The sequence below is a fragment of the Phasianus colchicus genome, chromosome 5 (assembly GCF_987193195.1).
Source record: "Phasianus colchicus chromosome 5, bPhaCol1.hap1.1, whole genome shotgun sequence".
NCBI classification, from domain to species: Eukaryota; Metazoa; Chordata; class Aves; order Galliformes; family Phasianidae; genus Phasianus; species Phasianus colchicus.
The window spans coordinates 60,891,065-60,906,574 of NC_143440.1; the positions used below are offsets into that span (position 1 = coordinate 60,891,065).

A 15,510-nucleotide genomic window follows, 5' to 3' on the forward strand; every position below is an offset into this window, starting at 1 on the left:
TGCAGCAGCTCTGTCTCTCATACTGGGGAGCAGAGGACATAAGCACACTACTCCAGGTATGGCCTCCCCACTGTGGAGCTCTTCCCTCTGCTTGTTTTGAGCATTGAGCTTAACAAAAACATTGGGGTATGAACATTTCTTGTTTTCTGGTTGTTGGGTTTCTTTTTCATTTGTTTGGTTGGGTTTTTTTGCTGGTTGGTTGGCCTGGTTTACTTTTAAATAACAAACATTCAAGGCAGTAACCACTTAGAGTGTGTGTGTCTTTTTCACATATCTGGTGGCAAACAAAAGTATTGGATGAGAGATCTTCAGCTTTTTCAGCCCATGGTTCAAGAAGTTTCCAGTACAAAGGGAGCCCTGTGAGATCTGCCTGCAGCAGGTCCCTGAGGAGACAATTTGCTCTTTGAAACTGCAGATATATCTGACATCATTTGCAGTCTCTCCTCTCCCATTTCTCCAAAGCACGCGGAATTCCAAGCACACTCTGAGAGCACTGGATGCTGCTTAGCTTTCCAAAAGTGTTCTGTTTTGCTCTGTTTCTGTAACAGAGATCCACATTGTCCACTAGTAGTTTGAGTTGCAAAAGCAGCAAGTTAATGCCGAGCTGCATTTGGTTTCATGTGGGAAATAATAACAGTGCTTTGACAGTGGAACAATAGACAACTGTTTGTTGTCTCTTTACTTTCTTTGAAGAAATCTGTACTAAAAGAACACCGACAAGGTTTCCACGTACAGTTAATCATGCCTATGAGACACTATGAAAGATTTTTAAATTGGAGTGAGTTTAGGATGACTTGATTGTGCTGCCATGGCAACAGATGTGTACTGCATACCAAAAGTAGCAAGTAGTTGTATGGGACGTATTTTATAAATGCATAAAATAAGGGAAAACATCAGAGAAGAATTCAACAATTAGGAAAAAAGAATGTGAATTAATTTTAAAAAAAGTAAGCATTAACATCTGTGATAAAGAAAGTCTACATGAAATCCAAACTACTTGAAATAATAAGCACCTTAGGACAGGCCAAGTTAAAATGCAAGCAAGAGCTTGCATTTATAACACCAAGAGAAACAAAGCATTCTGAAAAATGTGTATAAATGTTTATAATGTTTACTAAAGTGGAGAAATGATACCCAACCTTATCGTGCAACATATCACACGTAAAAGGTTTCTATCTCCCTGTTTGTCAGCCGGGCTCAGCCATGCTCTGTGCAGCCACACAACATCCCTGCTTTGCTCTTCGGCCGGGCAGGCGGGCAGCAGCTCCATCCATCACTGAGTCTGAGAACCAGTGGGTACAATGAGCACAAAATCTGTATGATCAATGCAAACCATTTATGTTTCTTGACTGCCAAATTGTATGGGAACTGCTGAGTCACGGCCTGAACCTCTGATTGACCACCTGAGGCGAGCAATGAGTCAGCCCTGGGAGCACAGGTGAAGGCAATTCTCCTGTGCTGCTGGAAGGGGTGGAGCCTGGCTGCACCTCTCCTAGAGCCATTTAAGAGCTGACTGCCAGGGGGGAAGGGTCTCTGTTGGAGATTGCTTCTCTTGGGGTCTTCTCTGCAAGCCTGGGGCAAGGGTAAGCTTTCCATCTGTTCTTTGATAACCTGTTTAGCCTAACAGTTTAATTTTCCTGTATATTTCTTAATTTTTACCATCTATGTGCTTATTGATCATATATGAAGCCATGACATTTATACATTTTGCAGTGAAGAAATTGTAGCAAGAAGTATTTTAGTAGGGTAATGGGAAGATACTTGGGAGGGTAGATGTTGTTGTCTGTGGTGGATAAGATCAAGTTTCTATCTGTGTCTAGCAGGGTAAGCAAGGGAGGTTCTGTTCCCACTTGCTCTGCCCTGGGCCAGGCACATCTGCAGCACTGTTCTAGTCAGATGAAACTAATAAGAGAGATCAGAGGAGGGTATGCAGATGGCAGGAACACCTGGAGCACTCCCCTATGGGACAGGCTTAGAGCCTATGGGCTGTGCATGTAGAGGAGAGAAAGCTGAGGGGATCTGAGCAGTGCTGGTGGATATCTGTAGGGTGGGTCAGGAGGATGGGGCTGGGCTCTACTCCTTGGTGCCCAGCACCAGGACAAGGGGCTCTGGGCACAGACTGGAGCCTAAGGGGTTCCGTATGGATATGAGGAAGAACTCTGTGCTGTGAGGGTGGCAGAGCCCTGGCACCGAGTCCAGAGAGGTGGAGGAGCCTCCTTCTCTGTGCAGATCCAAACCCACCTGCATGCTCTGTTTTGTGTGCAGCTGCTGTAGGGAACTGCTTTGGGAGGTGGGACTGAGGGAATTTCAGAGGTATTTCTGACATCTACAATTCAGTGATTCTGTGATAAGTTCGTATAAACATATCTATTGGAGGAGAGGGAATTGTAACTCTTAGAATACCTAAATGCACACACATGATGTCACCATTCCTGTGTGACAGCATGTGAGACAGATTTGTAGGGTCTTTACTAGATTTATCACTCTACTTTCATGTTTTTCAACTTCCAGATTTTAAAAATCGACTCCAACTTTTGAAACAGAATGAAAATCTCTAAGTTATACTAACAAAGTTTAATTCATTATATTGCTTTGCATTTGCCTTCTGCTTTAAATCACCCATTTGACAAGAATTATATGGTAAATGAGGTTAGTGGTATTACTGAGAGAAATGAGTGAATACATCTGCATTGCAAGGCCTCTTCATTGTCTGGCATCCACACTGGAAAGTCTGGGATGATTATAATAGGGCTATCAGTCCTGTGCTAGCCCTATGCTCAAGCTGTGTAAACATAGGAATAAACTTTCTGCTAGAATAAGAACTTAGAAGGATATCCCATCTTGAAACTGTAGCATGCATGTGTATTACTGCTCATTCTCTGCCTTCTGATTCTTTTTTTCCCCTCTATTTCTGCAGGACTGGCAGATATCTATAGGAATACAGCTAGGAAATTAAATGTGCTCAGGCATGAGCTGGTGCTGTTTCTAATGTTAAACTGTCATATAGGGGCTACATCCTGAGTAGGGAGGCTCATCCAGTTGCAAGCTTAGACTTCTGTTTTCCCCTGGAACTTCTGTTTCATGAGGAATGGATTTAATCTTCATTTTGTTCCTGCTTTTACACCTGCCTAGTTGTGGTGGAACACATCACCCTCAGCTCAGCAGGGTCTCCAGGAGCCCTCCTGCTAAGTGCCTGCCAGAGACAGAGCCAAAGTCAGTGGCCCTCCATAAACTGACCTGATGAGGATATGAACAAATTACTGACACTGCTGGTCACACAACAGCCCCTGAATGTGACAGTGTGGTCATTGGTGTGGCACGCATCAGAGCACAGACTGAACAATGCCACCTGTGATCATCCCAGCAGACTCAAAAGCAAAGGCTGTCCTAAGGTACTGCTTTTAAAGACCCCCTTCTTAATAGCATTTCTCTGCATACTCTGTTTGGTGTATTAATGAACTTCTTTATCCTGGACAGTACTCACACAGAAATACTTTATTGCTGCAGAGACCAGCTCCAGAGCAGGTAAGACTGTGCTGGGGAAGGGACCTAAAGCAAAAACGCTGACTAAAAAGCTCTTTTTAGGGCTCTTTTTGAGCTAGCAAAAGCAGTGTGCTGGTGCTGGGGGCTGGCAGCTTGTGGGTGGGCTGCTGAGACACCAGGGGTGGAGCTGGCACAGCTCACTCTTATCTCTGTGATTAACCTTGACTCTCTTTCTGCAAGGCTAAAAGCAATCTGGGGGAGGCACCTAATGTGTCTGGTGAGAAAAGGGTGTTACTGCCCACTATAAAAAGGAAGGGAAGGCAGAGTGTGAACGCAGCCTGCACTACCTATTACTGCAGCAGTAGGTGTGCGAGGTGGGTCTTGTTGGGATATGTGTGTGTCCTTGTCTTTGCTGAGGAGACTGCTCTCCTACTGTCTGACCCGGAGACTGCAGGTTCAAACATGGTCTCTACCAGATGGCGGGCTTGCTCCAAGATGACTGTGGTGACCCAGATGGAGGGCCTGCCCAGAAATGTGGCAGTTCAGGTCTCTGGCTGCAGGGAGTGCCTGAGCCTGCTGCTGCCAGGGGAGGATGGGAAGGACAACACCTGTGTGAGGTATGAGCAGGTGGATGAGCTGCTCAGCCTGCTGGTGGAGCTTAGGGAGGAGGTAGAGAGATTAAGAACCATCAGAGAGTGTGAGAGGGAGATAGACTGGTGTGACTCTGTGAGAAAGAAGCAGAGACTGTAACCCCCAAACTGTGGCGGTCCCTCTCCCTTGCTGTGGTCAACCTGAGAGAGCTGACTGGAGAAGAGAGGAGGAATGGCAGCAGGTCCCACCTCAGCGATGCAGGTGTTGCCCATCCCAACCTACCTTGGTTCCTCAGGTGCTTCTAAGTAATAGATTTGATGCCCTGAAACTGGAGGGTGAGGTGGCTGACAGTGAGGTGGAGGGGCAGCCTCCAAGCTTTTCTAAGGAGAGGCGGTCCGCTCCACGCTTGAAGACTACCTCCTCCAGTAAAGAAAGGAGGGTGATAGTCATAGGTGACTTCCTTCTAAAGGGCACTGAGGGCCCAATATGTTGGTCTGACCCCACCTGGAGGGAAGTGTGCTGCCTCCCTAGGGCACCGGTCAGGGATATCTAGAAAGCTTGCTGGGCTTATTCACCCATCTGATAACTGTCCCTTATTGGTAGTTCAGGTTGGCAGTGATGATGCTGCTGAGAGAAGCCTGAGGGCTATCAAAAAATGACTTCAAGGGAGGGTACTTGATGGAGCGGGCATGCAGGTGGTTTTCTCTTCAATCCATTCAGAGGTGGGGAAGGACACTGAGAGGATCAAAAAAACCCTCCTCATAAATAAATGGCTTAGGGGTTGGTGTAGGCGCAAGAATTTTGGTTTCTTTGACCATTTACTTGGCAATGTACTTGGCTCCTGGCATGATGGCTGCAGATGGAACGCACCTGCCTGCAAGGGGTAAAGGGATCCTAGCCCAGGAACTGGCGTGACTCATTGAAAGGTGTTTAAACTAGGTAAGAAGGGGGAAGGGGACAAAATGAGGGCTGCTGGGCTTGAGCGGGTAGTTCAAGGCTCAAAACAGTGCTTGATGGGTGATGAAGGTGGAATTCGAAGGGATGGAGAGTGGCAGGGTGATTCTGCTTCCCTAAAGTGTCTGTAGACTAATGTGTGCAGTATGGGAAATAAACAGGAAGAGTTGAAGATCTGTGAGTGGTCACTTGGCTACGATCTCATTGCAATCACAGAGATGTGGTGGGACAGCTTGCATGACTGGAATGTTGTCATGGAGGGCTATGTGCTTTTTAGGAAAGATTGGCTGGCGAGGCGGGGTGGTGGAGTTGCTCCTTATGTGATAGAGCAGCTACAGTGTATTGAACTCCACCTGGGGGACAGTGGTGTAGCAGTGGAGAGCTTGTGGCTGAGAATTAAGGGGAGGGCTGGTATGGCTGACACTGTTGTGGGGGTGTATGCAGGCCCCCTGATGAGGAGGAGGAGGAGGTTGATGAGGCCTTCCATAAGCAACTGGAAGTAGCATCATGATCCCAGGTGCTGGTGCTTATGGGGGACTTCAATTATCCAGATATTTGCTGGATAAGCAACATGGCCAGGCATGTGCAATCCAGATGGTTCCTGCAATGTGTTGAAGACACCTTTCTGATGCAGGTGGTGGAGGAACCGATGAGGGGAGGGGTGTTGCTGGACCTTCTTCTCACTAATAAGGAAGTAAAGGTCAGGGGCAGCTTTGATTGTAGTGACCACGAGATGGTGGATTTCAAGATCTTGAGTGGAAGGAGCAAAGTGAAAAGTAGGATTGCTATCCTGGACTTCAGGAGAGCCAAGTTTGATCTCTTCTGGGACCTACTTGGAGCTATCCTGTGGGCTAGGGTGTTAGAAGGGGTAAGGGGGCCTGTGAGAGCTGGTTGGCATTTAAACAGCTCTTCCAAGATCAGGATCAATGTGTCCCTGGGAGCAAGAAATCAGGAAAGGTTGGCAGGAGACCTGCATGGATGAGCAAGGAGCTCATGCACAAACTCAAAGGAAAGAAGAATGTCTATGAAATGTGGAAAAAGGGTCTGACTGCTTGGGAAAGACTATAGAAATGTTGTCAGGGCTTGCGGGGATGCGATGAGTAAGGCTAAAGCCTGCCTGGAATTGAATCTGGCAAAGGTGATAGAGGATAATAAAAAGGCTTTTTAAAGTATGTTAACAGTAAAAGGAAGACTAGGGAGAATGTGGTTCCCCTGCTAAGTGAGGGGGGGGTGTTCTGGTAACGAGGGATGCTGAGAAGGCAGAGATACTGAATGCCTTCTTTGCTTCTGTCTTCAGTGAAAAAGCTCTCCCTTCTGTCTTCAGTGAAAAAGCTCTCCCTTGGGAATCCCAGACCCCAGAAGTTAGTGAGAGGGTCTGGAGAATGGAAGACTTCCCTTTAGTCAAGGAAGAGGCAGTCTGAGAGTGCCTAGGCAACACCAATGTTCATAAATCCAAGGGACCCGATGGGGTGCATCCACGGGTGCTGAGGGAGCTGGCAGAGGTGATTGCTGAACTGCTCTCTCTGGAAGAAAAGGAGGTTCTCAGGAGTAGTCAGCATGGGTTCACCAGGGGGAAGTCTTGCTTGACCAACCTGGTAGCCTTCTATGTTGATGTCACTGGCTGGGGGGAGAGCAGTGGATGTAGTCTACCTTGATTTCAGCAAGGTATTTGATATTGTCTCCCACGACATCCTTATAACAAAGCTGAGGAAGTGTGGATAGATGAGTGGGTTGAGAGAGTGGGACAGTGAGGTGGGTTGAGAACTGGCTGGCAGAGCACAGGGGGTTGTCATTGGTGGTGCAGAATCTGGTTGGAGACCTGTAAACAGCGGTGTTCCTCAGGGGTTGGTGCTGGGTCTGATTTTGTTCAATATCTTCATCAATGACCTTGATGAGGGGATAGTGGCCACCCTCAGCAAATTTGCTGATGATATGAAGTTGGGAGGATTGGCTGACATGCCTGAAGGCTGTGCTGCCATTCAGCGAGACCTGGACAGGCTGGAGAGCTGGGCAGAAAGAAACCAGGTGAGGTTTAACAAAGGCAAGTGTAGAGTCTTGCATCTGGGGAGGAATAATTGCATGCACTGGTACAGGTTGGGAGATGAGCTGCTGGAGAGAGATCTGGTGGATGACAGGTTGCCATGAGCCAGCAGTGTGCCCTTGTGGCCAAAAAGGACAGTGGCATTCTGGGGCACATTAAAAAGCGTGGCCAGTGGGTTGAGGGAGATGATCCTCCCCCTCTAATCTGCCCTGGTAAGGCCTCATCTGGAGTACTGTGTCCAGTTCTGGGCTCCCTGGTACAAAAAAGACAGGGATCTCTTGGAAAGAGTCCAGCGGAGAGCCACAAAGATGGTGAAGGGCCTGGAGCGTCTCTCCTACGAAGAAAGGCTGAGTGAACTGGGTCTGTTCAGACTTGAGAAGAGAAGACTGATAAGGGACCTGATCCAGGTCTATAAATATCTAAGGTGTGGGGGGCAGAGTGGCGAGGCCAGACTTTTCAGCAGTGTGTGGAGACAGGATGAGGGGAAACAGCCAGAAGCTGGAGCATAGGAAGTTCCGCACCAATGTGCGCAAGAACTTCTTTAGGTGAGGTGACGGAGCACTGGAACAGGCTGCCCAGGGAGGCTGTGGAGTCTCCTTTTCTGGAGATATTTAAGACCCGCCTGGACGCCTACCTGTGCAACCTGATGTAGGGAGCCTGCTTTGGCAGGGGGGTTGGACTCGATCTCTGGAGGTTCCTTCCAACCCCTACGATTCTGTGATTCTGTAATACAGACTAAAAGATAAAAGTTATGTGCAAGTTGCCCGTGGTTTCAGCAAAATGTCTATTGATGCACACTGTTAAACTTTTGCCTTTTTCAGAAGAAAATCTGGTCAGCCATGGGTCACACCTTAGATATATATATAGACCTGGATCAGGTCCCCTGTCAGTCTTCTCTTCTCAAGGCTGAACAGACCCAGTTCACTCAGCCTTTCTTCGTAGGAGAGACGCTCCAGGCCCTTCACCATCTTTGTGGCTCTCCGCTGGACTCTTTCCAAGAGATCCCTGTCTTTTTTGTACCAGGGAGCCCAGAACTGGACACAGTACTCCAGATGAGGCCTTACCAGGGCAGATTAGAGGGGGAGGATCACCTCCCTCGACCTGCTGGCCACGCTCATCCCGGGTCTGGGAGCCAGTGCTGCCCACAGTCTCCTCTGTTGCATCCTGTATGGTGATGTGTGCTGGGCTGCAGGGGCAGCTGTGGCAGCACAGCTGGGTCCATCCCATGGCAGTGCAATGTAGATGTTGGCTGGGCCTGGCCCAGCCATGTGGGCACACAGCACAGGTGCTGCTTAAGGCTGCCCAGATCACAGCCCTGCAGTGCTCAGCCCAGCTTCTTTCCATTGGGGCAGGGAACTGCTGCTGATTCCAAGCTTCGTCAGTTTTGCATATTTGTCTGCCACCATTGTAGAACAGAAAATGCATCATATGTACTCAATTTGGGGAGCATTTCCCTGCTGTTCAAAAGGCTCTTCCCTACTTTTTTCTGTATTTCTGCTTTTGAAGGCACATTAAGTACATGGCCTTGTGTAGATGCTTCTTAAGGACTGTAATCTCTGCACATAACACTGTGAGATGCACACCATGTCTGACTTCTCAGAAGGTGTGTCCTTACCTGGCGGGGTCAGACTGGATGATCTCTGCAAGTCCTGTCCAGCCCCTACTATTCTGTGACTCTGTGATGATTGTTTTTCTGAACATTTAAGTACTTTGCCATACCAAAATTGCATTGAAAGTTGAATAGCCAGGAAAAGTCGGTGAAAACAACTTTAATTGCTGCAGCTATTAAGCATGGCTAAGCAGAGCTGTGTGTAAATGCTGAGTCCCAGGTTTATCAGCATTAGGAGCTGGGAATTGTGAGTGGGAGCTAAAGCACAAAGAACAACATTAATCAGCTTAGATTCTGACTCAAATGTGATGATAAATAAGAACATTAATCATCACCTGAGAAACAAAAACAATGAAAATAAAAAGGCAATCCTAGCTTCACTGTTACAATACTTTAGAAAACTTCAACATGACAGAAATGTCTTAAATGTGCACAGGTGTATCTCAATTACTGAGAATTTTTAATATAAACTGTGATAATGAACTGATAATGTAATTACCAACATTTATTCAGCAATCAGAACTGTTCTCAAACATTTGTGTTCTGTTTGTATCAGAAGCTTGATGAGGAAATTGCTGCCTTTGTGAGGAGGTGAAACAAGGTGTGCACAACTATCTGAGCACTCATCCTTCATCTGCAGTGCTCAGTCAGAGCGCATGAGGGTCATGAGCATTGCACACACTGCTGAGCTGGCCTCACAATTCTAGAGGAAATATTTCCCAAAACCTGCAGCATTACAGTTTGCCGAAACACATTATCCAGATCTGTGTATTGAGAACGTGCTTAAGTGTGTGCTTAAGTGTGTGCTTAAGTGTGTGCTTAAGTGTGTGCTTAAGTGTGTGCTTAAGTGTGTGCTTAAGTGTGTGCTTAAGTGTGTGCTTAAGTGTGTGCTTAAGTGTGTGCTTAAGTGTGTGCTTAAGTGTGTGCTTAAGTGTGTGCTTAAGTGTGTGCTTAAGTGTGTGCTTAAGTGTGTGCTTAAGTGTGTGCTTAAGTGTGTGCTTAAGTGTGTGCTTAAGTGTGTGCTTAAGTGTGTGCTTCTTTTTCCTCCATTTACAAGACTTGTGGGTCTGTAGCTGATAGGCCAGGTAGATCTTCATTTGAGATTAGCAGGAAATGATGAATGAGGGAGCAAAGCCCAGGAAGGGGGCAGAAGCACTGTGGACTCTGTGTCCCAGTGTTGGAAGCAGCCTGCAAATCGACAGGTATGGCTGTGACTGCCACCACCAGAAATATGTAAGTCGTCTTAATGGAAAATGCAACAATCAAGTGATTTTAGGAATAAGAAGGGACTGTTTCCATGGCAATGGAAAGCAAGAGGAAGGAAAGAGTAATGAAAATTCAAGCAATCTTTCCCATGTTAAACTAATTTTTCTCAACCTTGACCAGCCACAAACTAGTTAATGCCAGAGAATGGAGAACACTGATGTAGGGAGTATCCTTCCCATCATAAACGTGGCTGGAGAATGCACATCTCATGAAGTAGAAATGTTTGCTAGCTCAAGTCAACCAAAAATGTGCCTTCCTTATTAATAACAATAAACAGGTAGAGCATATAGTTACTTCTATTATTGTAGTAGGAGACAAATTTAAATGAATGCTTGGGGTTAACAAAAAGACTGTAATATGTATCTCTTTATAAAGCAGTATAGTTCAAGATAAGTAAATCCAATAAATAAAGAAATTCTAAGGAGTTCAGACCACTTTCCTTTACACAGGTCTTGTTGCTGTGCATGGGGTGAAAATGATACTCTACACAAACCTGCATTAAATTGCCCCTTATGTTCTGTGTAGTTATGGAGCTCTTGGTGGGTGTATCTGGTCATCTATACTAAGACCATCATAAATTTATCTTTCCTTTGAAATGTGACAGCACACTGAGCTGCTGAGAGCAGCTGTTTGGGTTTGCTTTTCAGGTTGGACAGGAACTCCTCTGGGCTCTGTGTTTTGACCAAGTGACTAACCACCAGCTGAGTGGACGGCATACATGCTCTCTTTTATTAAATCAATATTAAATCTCTAAGTAAATCACAGAATCAGTGAGGTTGGAAAAGATCTCCAGAATCATCTAGTCCAACCAGGGATGCAGCGATGCACCTCAAGCACTCTTGAGGTGATTTATGGGGGCTGTATTTTCTCCAGCACCATGCTAGTGCCATTTGCACAGTCTGTGCTTTCTGTAGCTGCTATGGTCCTGCTAAGAAGCAGCACCCATTGCAGCCAATGGCCCTGGAAGCACCAGCCATCTGCCATCTCTGGAAAGTTGTTTGCACAGTTACTGCCCTGCATTAGGTTCTTGCCACTTTTACCAGAGAAGCAGAGCAGCTTCCCCCAGGCTGGCCTCATCATTGCCCCCAGCCCCTCTTCAGCTGTGGGCAGCAGCATTGCTCCCAGGAGTGGCATTCACACACAGGTGGGGCAGCTGCCTCTATTGGAACAGAAAGCTCCTACAGCTCTTATTTCTAGCTAAAAGGGAACTCAACAAGGGTTTCCTATGTGGGAAACTATTGCTACCACTGCCCATAGAGTGAAATGCACTTGGGAAAAGCGTTCTTCTGTTTCGCGTGGAAAAAAATTGCATAACAAGAATGTTCCTGGTGTTTGGAAGTGCTGCTGAGGGGGAGAGCACAGGGAGAGGGCATGGCATTGCAGGGAAAGCTGTGCTCTGCACCCATCCCTGCACATGCTGCAGGAGCCTCTTACAGTGAGCCTTTGTTTAACAAAGCACTGAGGCTTTCACATTTATATTGTCTGATGTTGTTTACTTGTGGCCTCTTATATCATGTTTGGGTCTTTAATGACTGTACATTTGGTTTGCCAGAATTACTGCCTCAAGACGTGGCTGTGACTGGTTTCAGTCCACAGGCTGAAGACTCAGTTCTCCAAGGAGAACCCCAATACTCTGCATGATCTTCTTGTCACCATTACTTACTCTTGTAATACTGCATAGGCTTTATGCCACTGAGGAGATGAGGTGGGAAGGAAGGTTTACCTGGCTGACCAGCAGAAGAGCTGAGGACCTGCGCAATGGGGGCCCTGGGCCCTGCCTTCTCAGGAGCTGGAAACGGCAATGCTCATGTCATTAAGTGCACTGAACTTTTGAAGGTGAGTCTCCAAGTGCCTGTCAGCAATGTTCATGAAGGAACCGGCCCAATGCAGCCATGCAGGAGATGATGGTACCTGCACTCACACTTCCACAGAAACAGAATAGCACGGGGCGAGAGCATTTGATTAAAAATGCGAATTGTGTCTGTGGTCAGAACGATCTGATGTGGAAATGAATTGAAAATCACATGATTTTGCTTACGTCTGTGACCTACAGAAGTGCAAGGACATGAACGCATACTTTTTATTATAGACAAATGGAAACAGCTTGATACACTGTGAATCAGTCATGTTCTTTAAAGTTCAAATCTGTTTTCTGCTGGAAAATTTATTAGTTCTTACAGCAATAAACACTACTCTTTGGCATTTCTAGCTGCTAGACAAGAGAATGAATTGGACAAAAGGAAATAATAGTCAACAAGAAATGTAATATAGCACTGATACTAACTCATGGTTCCTAGAACAGTTTCAAGCATTCATAAATGAGAGCACACATGTACTGGGCTTGAAAAGCACAGGACACTCCACCTAAGACTAAGCAGGTATCAGAAGGTTGCACTTGTCCCTGAGGAATTTGTTGTAGCTCATTCTTGTTCTTGCTGTGAAGTGAATGAGGCTTTGTTAAGGCAGTTGTGGAGTCAGGTAAAGCAGCCCCTCCACTGGCTGCTGCCCCCACAGCTCAGCATTCAGGGTCTGCTTGCCTCCTCCCAGCCCTGTGGAGTTGCTGCTTGCTGACACATGGTTGTGGCCATGAGCAACTGATTCTGCACCCTTAGACCTCAGGTGCTCTGAGATATCTCAGTCATGGCTGTAAATGAGGATTTCTCAATGGTCCCCAATAGTCAGACATCATGCTTCTGACAGATGATTATTTGTTCCCCAAATTACATTGAGTAGAAGAGTTGAAGCATCTATTGTGTATCTCATCATGCTCTATTAACTGAAAAAGACAGCAGGAACAAAAAACAACTGCCCAAATATTAACCATTATCCATCAGCACAGATTATTAGCACAAGCTTAATTGTGCAAATGGCTGTCCCTCCTAACAAAACATTCCTTATGTGAAACCTCGCTTTCGTCTTTATGCATTCCATAGCTGTGCAGATCGCCTTGCTTCAGTTGTCAAAGCTAATCAGTGTCCCACCTTCTGCTAAAAGCATGCTTTATAAGCAATACTTTGATAGGCATTTGTCTTGCATAAGCTTCACCCTTCCATGCAAAGATCAAAAGCAGAGCGCTGACAGAAGGATTTGTCTGAAATCACAGAAATACTCCTTCTCTGGCTCTCTGCTAAGTATCTTATTCTGAGAGTTCATTTCACTTTCATTACACTTTACTCATGCAGATGCTGCTATCAGGAAGTAAGAGAACTGGGAATTGATCTCCAGAATTACTCACTGAAGTGAGATGTCCAAGTAATGGAGTGTGGTTGTGCTGCCCAAAGGGGTGCACATGCCCTTGAAAAGTTGTCTATAGAGACTTACTTTTGCTCAGCTACTATTTGATGTATTTGTCCATGCGTTGGCATGCCATAATTTGTAATAATTACTCATTCCTGTCAAAATCGCTGAATTATTTTTAAGCACTAAAGCTGTCACTGAAGGCAGAAGCAGGATGGTGCCATTGGGTGCAGCTGAACTGGCAGCAGGAGGGTTCAGGTGTGAGGCAGCTCCAGCCCCAGACACAGATGTGCAGCCAGGCAATTCCACCAGGCTGCAAACACTGGAAAGAGCACAAGAGATTGCAAAGGAGTTCCAGTACAGCAAGCGTCAGAGCCAAGGCAGGGGAGCTGCTGCAATGTCTAAGGCAGAGAGAGGTGTGCTGGTGTTTGAGGAAGAACAAAAGCAGTGCAAGATGACAAGAAAATAGCTGCAGAAAGCAGGTGCCTACTAAACTGCAGCTCCAAGAGGCTCAACCCCATGAGGTTCAACAGCTCATTTCAATTCAGAATAATGCTATCTGAAAATTTCTAAGTGCTCCCATATTTCACTTTGTGAGATAACAGACAAAATGCATTTTTGATTTTTGTCCTTTCTTATGCACTCAGTGTGTCAATGCTGTAGTGTATGACCAAGAATGTTGTATACATACATGTCTCTGCTTCTATATCATCTGTAACTTGGGTGGCTCAGCTGCCCTTAGCTGCCAGAAGGAATTTCTATTTGTGCCTAATTCAAAACATAGCACAGAATAAACATCAACTTGCCTCCAATCTTGCCAGAAATCCAGTAGTTTTGTAAGACATTGCCTAAAAAAAAAAAAGAGAGAGAGAAAAGTGACAGCCACATCCAGGCCATTCTTTCATTTCCTATATCCTTCACTATTGGATGATGCTCCTCTCATCAGGACCTGGATGGTTGTCACTCCATGCTGTGCTGCTGAACCAGATCTACTCCCTTTCCTGCATGGTGTCCCACTGGTTGTCATCATCCAAACTTTTCTACTTTTCTGATTGAAGCTAATAGCTCTTAGGGTGTAAATTTCCTTTTGCTATGTATGTGGATCTCAGTATCAATGGTAATGAATAATAACAGTGATTCACTGTGGCTACTAATGGTAAAAAGCCACTGAGTATGCAGGCTGCCAAGACCAGAGCTTATGAGTCTTTCTTTGACATAGATGTGATGATGAGAACTAGGGCTAGACAATCATTTCTAATTCAAATTGCAATGAATTATATAAGAATGCAAGTGAAATTGGAAACATAAGGATATAAACACATATTTCCCATTTATAAATAGTTTCTGCAAGTGATGTCTGAGCTTGTCACTGCACAGAAGGGCCGAAGAAGTGACTGCAGCCATCCGTAACAGCAGCGCTGAGTGAAGTTTTAGTTCAGCCTCTTGCAGAGTGCACACACTGTGAGACTGTGTGTCACTGACACTGGTTTAATCAAGTTAAACTTCAGTCATTTCTTTCAGTATTATTTCATCTGAAGAACTGTGCTGTGACAAAAATAATTTTCCTTAATTAACATTTTGCTCAATTAATTATTTTTCTCAGTAGAGAACTTTATTAAATTATTTGAAAGAAAGAAAATATCTTGTTATGGATATTTCATTACATCAAAGCAAACCATAAGCTTTTACTTTAATAACTATTGTCTTCTGTATTGATCTTTGCAAAAGTTCTTAAATCAATCTTTTCCAGGGGTTAAATTTTGCCTTGACACAGATACCTGATGAAGAGCCATATTTCAACCCCCTGGAATATATCACAAGCATAAAATGAAATGTGAAAAAGAGGCAGAAAAGAAGCAAAAATGCATGGGGAAATCAGTTGATGCTATTAGCTGTGGAGATATGTAACACTTCAACACTGTAATCTGCAAGACTGCCGGTCACCTCATGTCAGCCTGGACCCTCTGATAGCTGGAGGCCTTCAGCCTCCTGTTCCACCAGAACTCCCCTTTCCTCCCATCAGGCATCATTCATGAGAACAACCATTTGCCACCTCCTCTTTACCCATGCTTTTGCTGCACACTCCTCCCTGTGCTGCCACTCGTGGTCCCACCTCGCAGCGCCTGCAGCTGGAAGTGGCCACGTGCAGCACTGCCCGATCAGCAGCCGCAGGGCTCAGCCAGGACCTCGCTGTGGGCTGCACTGGGATGGCAGGGGATGGTCCTTGCACCTCTCTGCTGTGGGCTCTCCAGGAGCCACCAGAGCTGAGCAGTTCAGTTCTCCATACTCCTCCAATGCATCCCCTTGCTAAATCATCTTTGTACTATGA

The 15,510-nt window shown here is 45.8% G+C and overlaps 1 long non-coding RNA gene across 1 annotated transcript; it reads left to right on the forward strand.

Moving 5' to 3' along the window:
- The first annotated feature begins 1,531 nt into the window (after positions 1-1,531).
- Positions 1,532-14,205, forward strand: LOC116234623 (uncharacterized). Its single transcript, XR_004168154.2, has 4 exons — positions 1,532-1,583; positions 2,918-3,392; positions 3,478-3,525; positions 11,497-14,205. It is a non-coding gene; the product is annotated as an uncharacterized LOC116234623 (long non-coding RNA).
- The last annotated feature ends 1,305 nt before the right edge of the window (positions 14,206-15,510 follow it).